The following is an 8,882-nucleotide window of genomic DNA, read 5'->3' as shown; positions in this document are numbered from 1 at the left end:
GTTACTGCACCCTAGCAACTGAAGGAACTGTATTAGAGAGGGTTGATGCAGTTGTGGACTGAGCGATCGTGAGGCGATTTAACCCTCTTCGGTAGTTTGAACATTTGGACGACGTGTATCCAGATAAATTTATGGAATAAAACCCCTTCTGTAGTTTAACGCGATCGGACTTACTGTTCTCCTTTATTGTTAAAATAGCATTTTACTTTTTTTCCCCACATATCTAGCAATAACGACACGTTCGGAATTTACAGCTTAGGCATTGCATAGGTTTTGTAACCTACCACAAGTAGAAAGTTTAGGACAGTCTCGACCATTGATATTAAAATATCAGTGCCATGAGTACATAACTGTGGGCAAACAATAAAACAGAACTATACGGTGAGGGTCCAGGGCGAGCATTATGTCTAAATGCGTGCGCAATGTTCCGAGGATATATGTAGACATAAGATCTTTGGAAGTTCCAAGTTTTGATTTGTTTTAAATGTTGCAGCAGAACAGCGAATGGAGGTTGCAAATTGCCATGCATCACATTATGCAGCCTAGGAAAGATCCTCCCCGTGTGTAACACTACCGAAGCAATCTGTTTCTAATTATACTCCACTGCGAAGCTTCCAGCCCCCAAACTCCCAGGGCGCTTGTTTGCCCCATCTGTGGTGGCGGCAGCTTCAGCTCGTCGGGAGAGCCCCTCCCCCCGGCTCCCCCTCCATTTCCGCGATACACTATAACACTGCGCGCTGACAAGCCAGTCACCAACGTGTGTTCCTTCATTCCCCGTTCAGCAGACAGGCGCAGCAGCCGCCAGCGCCGGAGGGGGAAGAGGTGGAGGCAGTGATTTGGCGGGAGCCCGGCTACTTGCGGCCGCTGCTGAGTTGCCGTGGCCCGGCTGCAGGCGCAGGCGGCGGCGCAGCCCCCTCGCATCACCCCGGGACCCCCGCCCGCAGCTTCAGCCGCAAGGAGGGACGCCCGTCCGCCCAAGGTACGGTTGCGCTGCCTCTCCCCGACTTTCTGCCGCTTGCCCTCGGCGCCATGTTTAACTTTCGGGGGCGGGGGGTTTGTTTGTGGCTTTATTTTTGGTGGTTAAATTCCCCCCCTGTGTCTCACTGGCGGGGGGTGGAGGCGCTCAGCCTGCGAACAGCGGCCGCTCTCTCACCGTTTACCCGCTCCCCCGGCCAAGCTTCATCCGCTGCTGATATTTTTTTAAAAGGGTAAACACACGCACTTTTACCTGTGCTTTTTCTTTTTTTAAAAAAAACAAAATCGGGCGGAACAGCACCGGGTGGCATTTCTCTGTTGGTGAATTAACGAAGTCGATAACTGCAACGCTTCAATAGAATAAGCGACTTGAGGAATATTGTCCAGAAATCTGTCAAGTTTGGTTTCGTCAGGAGGGTAATTCTAAGGGCATGTGTGCTCTCCTCGGCCCATTATATATCTCTGTTATACATAACGTTGTATAACGTTTTGTGTGCAACTACAGATATAATCATATCTACGTGTTACCGTGCAGAGAAGAAGCGGGTGATCCCCTGCTTGATTCATCTCTCTCGGTCTCTAAAACGAATTGCAGCTTTGATTGTTTCCCCATTGCCAGCAGTTCTGCAATGCGGTGGGTGTGGTGTGGAGTAAATGGCAGTTGTGGACCGCTGCAGTGACAGCACTCTCCAGACCGCATCGTGACTGAGAAAATCTACCACTTTTCTTCAGTTTACTCTCGCACCAGACTGGGGGAAGGCTGCCCCTCTCCTCCTCGGTGGTAAGTTTGTGGCAGCATATGGTTGCTATCAAGAGAAAGCTTTGAAAGTGGTCCGGAATCCATCTTTGGAAACTAGGATCCCAGCCGATGCATTTCAACTTGAGTATGTTGCATATTCCGGGGGAAAAAAGAATGCAGTTCATTAGCTTAGCCGCTGTAATGTTCATTCTGTGCTAATTTTATCTTTTGTTTCAAGATGTACTCTATGAGCGCTTCATGATGCAGCAAAGTATCTCTGATTGATGCAGGTCTGTAAAGATGCTGCTACCCCAAGTTACCCTACTATAAGTATCCTTGTTGAATTCTGCGCATTTCCTTCAATACAAAACTTATATTTTAAAGAATGGATGTTGAATCTTCAGTTATTTAATCATTGGATGGTGGCAGCTCCAGTATAATGCTGAAGATGTTAGATTTTTTTTGTAAAATTTATATTTTCTTCATTAGTGCTGCCACCTTTCGTTGGATGGAACTGCTGGAAGGCTAAGAGCTGTTTTTCTTTGAGGAGTGGTCTTCAGATAGTAACTTGCTCCCCACATCAATTTTAAAACATTGGCAGTGGAATTCATAGATGGAAGTGAATTTGTGTTTATTCCTGGGGAAAGTATATTCGTTTAATCAATAGAACATTATTTAATTGTATATGATTTTCATGTGTATATAGTTCCTGGCATCATTGGTCTAGAAGTATTGCTTTTTTTAGTTTTATCTTTGTACCAGTTACTGCCCTTGAAATTTTACTTGTAAGATTGACCTACACCAATAGTTTCAACCCATTGAATATTCATTCAGTCTACCTCCTTTCTTTCTCTTTCCCCCCTGCCCCCACCCCAGTACATCCTCTGTTTCAGCACTTAATTTTATATATTATCCTCTTGTGAAATGAGAGAAATGAGGCAACTAATGTGGATTGCTATTTCCACCAGAGACCACAATGCTTCTGGCAGTATCGTTAGCTTTGACCTGATTGGTCGTTATTATGGTAAGATAATACAACCTAATGACGTAGTCGCAGACTGAAGAACTTTTATATAGTAGTGATTGTCTTGTCCAGAAGTGGATTACCTATCTGTTCTGTGCATAGGTTGTTGCCCAGTTCAGTTGCATGTAAAATAAATGTGAAGTACAATTAAGCTGCATCAACTTAGTATGACACAGGAGGAGCGAATTTTGTCCCCTGGGTTTATGATGGCTCTTGGCAGCACAAACCTATGACGACCACATCCCTCTTTTATTTCCCTGTAATCCATTCTCTCTTGCATGTCTATCAATTCCCCTTTGGTACTTTTTTTTTTGCCAATACCTGCAGTAATTTTACAGTAGTCAGTTAACTTGCCAGCCAGCATTTCCTTGCTTTGTAGGAGGAAGTAGGAATGCATGGGGGGGGGGGGGGGGAAACCCATGCAGTCGTAGGGAAAATATGCAAACTCCACACAGACAGCACTGTCAATTAGGATCGAACCTGTTGAGGTTACTGCAAAATATCTGGTTTGTTACAATGATTTCCTACTCAAGCTGTAGTGCAAAGTAAATTGTTCATTGATTTGACTGTAGAGTTTTAAAATTAATGTCTTCCAATGACCAATTATGAAATCATATATAAAATTGAAATTGAGCACTGTAATGTGTGGTTCACTGAATGATGTAGTTATGCCTGTGGGTGGTAAAGAAAAATCATGATATGGATAAAGTAAATGCTTCGTACTATTTTCTGCCCCAGAATTTAATTTGTATCAGAATTACCTTCACTATCGTAGAACATTTTTGACCATTGAGATGAAGTAGTGGGCTTCACCTTAGACTAACATGAAGAATAACTAAAAGCGTATTTGATTTTAGTCTTCTGACTGAAAGTGGTCACTTTGTTTTCAAATGTAAGTAATTCTTTATCACTCCAAGAATTGATTTGTTTTTCACCTTTTGCGTCAAAGTTGTATTCTGATTTGAGAGATTCTCTCATAGTTAATGTTAGTAAGTTTGTATGTAATGTAGATTTACAGTTGTCTCTTCACAGGGCTATGCAGAATTTTCTGTCTAGAATTTTTTTTAAGAGACAATTTTTCAGACACAACTGTTTCGTTTCCAGCTTTGGATGACATTCCCTCTAGCAGTCTCTTTTCAATTTGAAACCAGAACTCTAATTCAATGCCCTTGACAGATTAATTCAGCAGATTAAAGTATTTAATGTGTAAGGTCTGATTTGTTGCTAAAATCAAAATCTGATGCTGCCTGAGAAGATTCATTTTGAACAGATGTGGAAGGAGCAGAATTTTCCTTTGGGGAAAAGTTTAATCCTGTCAAAGCTAAGCTGGGAGGGCAGATAAATTACAGGCAACGATAGAGCCTCTGGGATCCTGCTGCTTTCTGGTGGTATTGTATTTTAAGTTGCTGTAGTCAGCAGGCATGTGAGGCACCTAGCAGTAGGCACTGGGTTCAAGCCTTAGATGGGCAACTTGGCTTGAGTTCCGGTAAATGAGAAGTGGGGTCTTTTCCAATCAAATTGGAGCAACATTATGGACCTGACAGAGGCACAATGAAGTCAGGTTTGAATTTATTTCAGAACCCTGGATGAAACCTTGAGTAACCTCAACCCTGAGTTCCCCACCCCACTCACTCCCTTTCCCCTGATGAGAATCAGCTGCTGACCTTCTGTTGAACCCAACATGGTCGCCGGGACTATTTTCTGCAGCTCCTCTACAGCGGCAGCCTGCTGTTTGCTAGGTATTCAGGCAGGCAGCCAACCTGCTACGTGTAAAGGAGACTATGGGAGATTATGGGAGATTGGGGGGGGGGGGGGAGGAAAGGGTTGCAAATTGTAAAGGGGGGGGAGGGGAGAAGCTGATTTTTGCACTACCCAAAATTTCATTGTTCATGCATTTTGGATTAACGTTAACTATCTTTGAGCACTTAGTCTGTTTATCACCATGGTAAACTGCAACTAACAGCACACAAATTATATGCTTTACTTCAGAAATGGGAATTGGATTAAATCAACTATATTTAGAAATGAATTTGGGTGGGGTGAAGTGTGTGCATGGGAGTTTAAGCAAGTGCATGAGACTACTCTCTGTAGTATTGTATGGTGAAATTAGATTACAACAGTAAAACCAGTGGCAATGCCTGACGTTGTTGTTTCCAAGACACCATTCGCTTTCATCTTGTGAATTTGCTTTGAAGCTTTTAAACTATCTTACTGTGTTTCACAGACATTTTAGTTACATTAGTTTCTGTAATAGCAATATATAGTTCATTTGTTTTAGAAACTGGATTTGTAGTCTACCCCATGACTACCAGTGAAGTTTCATTTCAAGGTCTTGTGTGTAGCTGATATCAACTGCACACTCCATTATTCCAAACGGCCCACTATATAGGAGGGAGACAAGTACGATGTGGTAATTTTGCTTTGTGTGCATGTGTAAAGTGAGTGATAATCAGTCAACTTGTATGTCTTGGTTTTTATTAGTCAATAGAATTTAAATATGAACAGGGCGGTTGATTCACAATAAATCATTTTACATTGTCACACAATTAATCCCTGTGAACGAAGTCCCATATGGCATATGGAATGATTGTTGGTAATGTCTTCCTGTGTTTGAATGCATTTGATGATTTATGCATAAATTGCAATCAAAATCGCTCTAGTTTCTAGAAAGTTTGCACTTTTTTTTCCTCATTCAATGTTCAAACATTGCTGAACAAATTACCTGGGTTTTGGGACATCTTAATTATTCCCATTGTAAGTATTACTTGATGTATTCAAGAATCCAGTTTTACTTTGTTCATAAATGTGGTGCAGTGATATTTATCCAGTTAAAAATGTTTTAATTAGTTTCTGATCCACTACACAGAATTAAATTGTTCTTATTTGGTTTTAATGGCTAGAAAAACTACATAGCATTGCTACCAAGGTGTGTAATAGTCAGATCCTTATTAAATTTAAAAAGGTGCTTAAAATTCTCAATATGTACCTCTTAGTGGGTTGTGGCAAAACAAAATCTTCATTTTGGAGTCTTTGAAGAGTGACAATTGTGTGCATTTAATGAAAACTTAGTGGTGATTAGATTGCAATGGTTGCCAATTTTGTAAGTGGTGCAAGTGTTAAGCATAATTTTCTTTTTTTTTAAAAAAAAAGCTCACAGATTGCAGCACTTAATTAACATTTTTTCCATAATTCTATGACTTTTTTGCACTGCCTCCATTGAATTATGCTGAGTTAACTGGCATAACCCATCAGAAACTCCAGGGCTCTGTGTGACACACATATGGATCTCTTTTAAAAACTACACATGTAATAGGAGGGATAAACTGTGGCCGAGACCATGTTTGAATTAAGTTCTGATTGGAAAAAGTGAATGGTTTACTGTTCATTCACATTAAAATTGCACATCACAGTCTCTTAACTTTTTCTGCAAATGAGAGTCCATGCAACAATAATGAGGTAATGTTCATGGACTGTTCAGAACTCTGGCAGAGGGGAAGAAGCTGTTCCTGAAACATTGAGTGTGGGTCTTCAGGCTCCTGTACCATCTCCTTGATGGTAGTAACGAGAAGAGGGCCTGTCCAGGATGGTGAGGGTCCTTAGTGATGGATGCTGCTGCCTTGAGGCATGGCCTCTTGAAGATGCCCTTGATGGTGGGGAGGGTCGTGCCCGTGATGGAGCTGGCTGAGTCTAGAACCCCATGTAGCCTCCTGCCATCCTGTGCATTGGAGCCTCCATACCAGACTGTGATACAACCAGTCAGAATGCCCTGCATTATACATCTATAGAAATTTATAAGAGTCTTTGGAGATGTACCAAATCTATTCAAACTCCTAATGAAGTAGGCACTAGCATGTCTTCTTTGTGATTACATCAACATGTTGGGCCCAGGATAGATCGTCCAAGATGTTGACGCCCAGGAAGTTGAAACTGCTCACCTTTTCCACTGCTGACCTCTCAACGAGGACTGGTGTGAGTTCTCCCGACTTGCCCTTCCTGAAGACTGCAACAAATTCCTTGGTCTTGCTGCTGTTGAATGTGAAGTTGTTGTTGCAACACCAACCAGCTGATCTATCTCACTCCTGTACGCCTCCACATTACCATCTGATATTTCATTATCTCCTCCTTGATCTTCTATTATCTTGTCAAATAGCAGTTCAATGATTGCAGAAAGGGTAGGAGGTGCACATTGTTAATAAATGGGTGCATGGGTAAAATGAGAAGTCAAAAGAAGCCTAAAAAATAAATGGAAAATAATTGACAAAAATATAAAGAACAAAGAGCGAAAAAGAAAAAAAATCTTGAATTTAGAGTAGAAATTAGCACATAGTGTCACTTCATGTATATTTTGCCACACAGACTCTATATTTATGCATTGGGTGTCTGCTAAGAATGAACTTTTTTGATAAATATTCAGTCCAACACTAGCTCAAGAAATGGTTGGAAAAAGTAGAGGAGAGCGAGACCAGTTGGAGATGGGTCAGGGTAGATATGTGTGAGGAAAAGAGCTCTCAGAGGTTGGTAGGAGGATTCTTGTTAGAGCTGGAGATGGGTTGGGCACCTGGTGCATGGTAGAATGAATTGATAGTTAAACACGGTGCTTTCTTTGGGAGTAGGAGAGAGTCTTATTTGGAAAGGGAAAAGAGTAATAAGTTGGCTGGCGATATGGTGAAGGAAACAGCGACTCTTTTAAACAGGAACAAAGAGAAAGAGGAGTAAGCCCCCGTTTTTGGGTAATAACAGTGCAGGAATTTTGCTTGAACAGTCAAAATTTCAGCACAGCAGTTATAGGTTTCAAAAACAGGTACAAACTAGTAAAATTAGTCGGTACTTGTTTTTTTTTGAAATCTATAACTGCTGTGCTCAGACTTGGAGGCCATGTATTCTTCTGTCTTTTGAAAGGTGCTAATTCCTTTTGTTTTTATTGTTTTGAGCTGAGAAAGAAAAAGCAAAGTGTGGTAATGGGTGGCAGAAAAGGGAAGAGTTGTGTCCAAATGTGATAGCATGGAACAGAAATAAGAGGGAGATAAAGGGTAATCTCCAACTCTCCTTGGAATAGAATTGGTGGTTGCCATCTACAGTGTCTTTAAAAATAAATTCCATCTTCTCATCTGCTATGAGCAAACAGTGCTGTCAGTATGAGTTATCATGTTGTGAGGGTGGGGGGTTGTGCAGGAGAAGTGGGTAATTATGTAGATCTCCGAATGTAAACATTTAAAGACCTTTTCCTTTACTGCAAGCTTAGTGATTGCAAATAAGGCACTTTATAATTAATTTTCTATTGAGGACAATATGGGATTGGATTAAATGTTGACCTGGCCAGCAATGCCCACATCTTGTAAGCAAATTTTAAAATAATTGGGCAGGGAAATGAGTAAATTAAACAACAGCTGTTGTGATTTGAAAGTACAACATGGATATGCAGAAATCTGGTTATTCATAGCAGTGAAAATATAAGTAATCACAATGAAAGCATGATATTTTGGGAATTAGTTCGTAACGGTGTATGGTTTGATCAAGTGCATGACTTCCAAAGTAGCTAAATGCTACATTTAAAGGGTTCATTGCAATATGTGTTAATAGATGACACGTTTCCTTTTTGTTTTTTTTTCTGTTTTGTGTTTGTATTTAAGTAGTGGAACTTCAGGAAGTGGTCACGTTGCCATTTTTAATTTTAGTCATTCCTTGATTTATGTTGCTGTATGCCTGTGATGCTGCTGCATGTAAGTTTTTCATTGCACCTGTGCATACGTGTACTTGTCCATATGACAGTAAACTCTGATTTGAATTTGACTTTGAAAGGAATGCATTCCTGAAAACATTTTATTTAAGATTTTCTAAATTGAAAGAGCTGAGGTGGGTATTTTGGTCCAGTGTATACCTATGGATGGAGAGTTGCACATTTTTATCATGAAATTTTAGCTATGTAAGTCAATGACATTGGATGCTAAAGAGTCTGACTTTTGAGTGAAAGTCTGTAAAGCAAGAAATACTGGTACATATTTTAGTACCTAGCCAAAAGATCAGGAAAAGAACAGGAACACGAATTGGTCTTGCTTAACTCTGGGTGGACCTTTTAGAGTACTTGATTAGAAACACACACAAAGAATTAATCTTTATTAAATTGAATTTGAAAGAATGATCATT

General features: G+C 40.6%; 1 protein-coding gene across 12 annotated transcripts in view; it reads left to right on the top strand.

Moving 5' to 3' along the window:
• The first annotated feature begins 718 nt into the window (after positions 1 to 718).
• Positions 719 to 8,882, top strand: part of LOC127574060 (band 4.1-like protein 3) — a 134,660-nt gene continuing 126,496 nt past the window's right edge. For 11 of the 12 annotated variants that reach the window (XM_052022680.1, XM_052022681.1, XM_052022678.1 and 8 more), the window contains exon 1: positions 719 to 979. The gene's annotated coding sequence lies outside the window, so the exon portion shown is untranslated. Of the gene's footprint in view, positions 980 to 1,600; positions 1,757 to 8,882 lie in introns of those variants that run through there. The other variant, XM_052022673.1, reaches the window with a different exon arrangement.

The sequence above is a fragment of the Pristis pectinata genome, chromosome 9 (genome assembly GCF_009764475.1).
Source record: "Pristis pectinata isolate sPriPec2 chromosome 9, sPriPec2.1.pri, whole genome shotgun sequence".
Classification (NCBI taxonomy): Eukaryota; Metazoa; Chordata; class Chondrichthyes; order Rhinopristiformes; family Pristidae; genus Pristis; species Pristis pectinata.
Note: the sequence above shows the minus strand (reverse complement) of the source record. Positions and strands in the feature narration are given on the sequence as shown.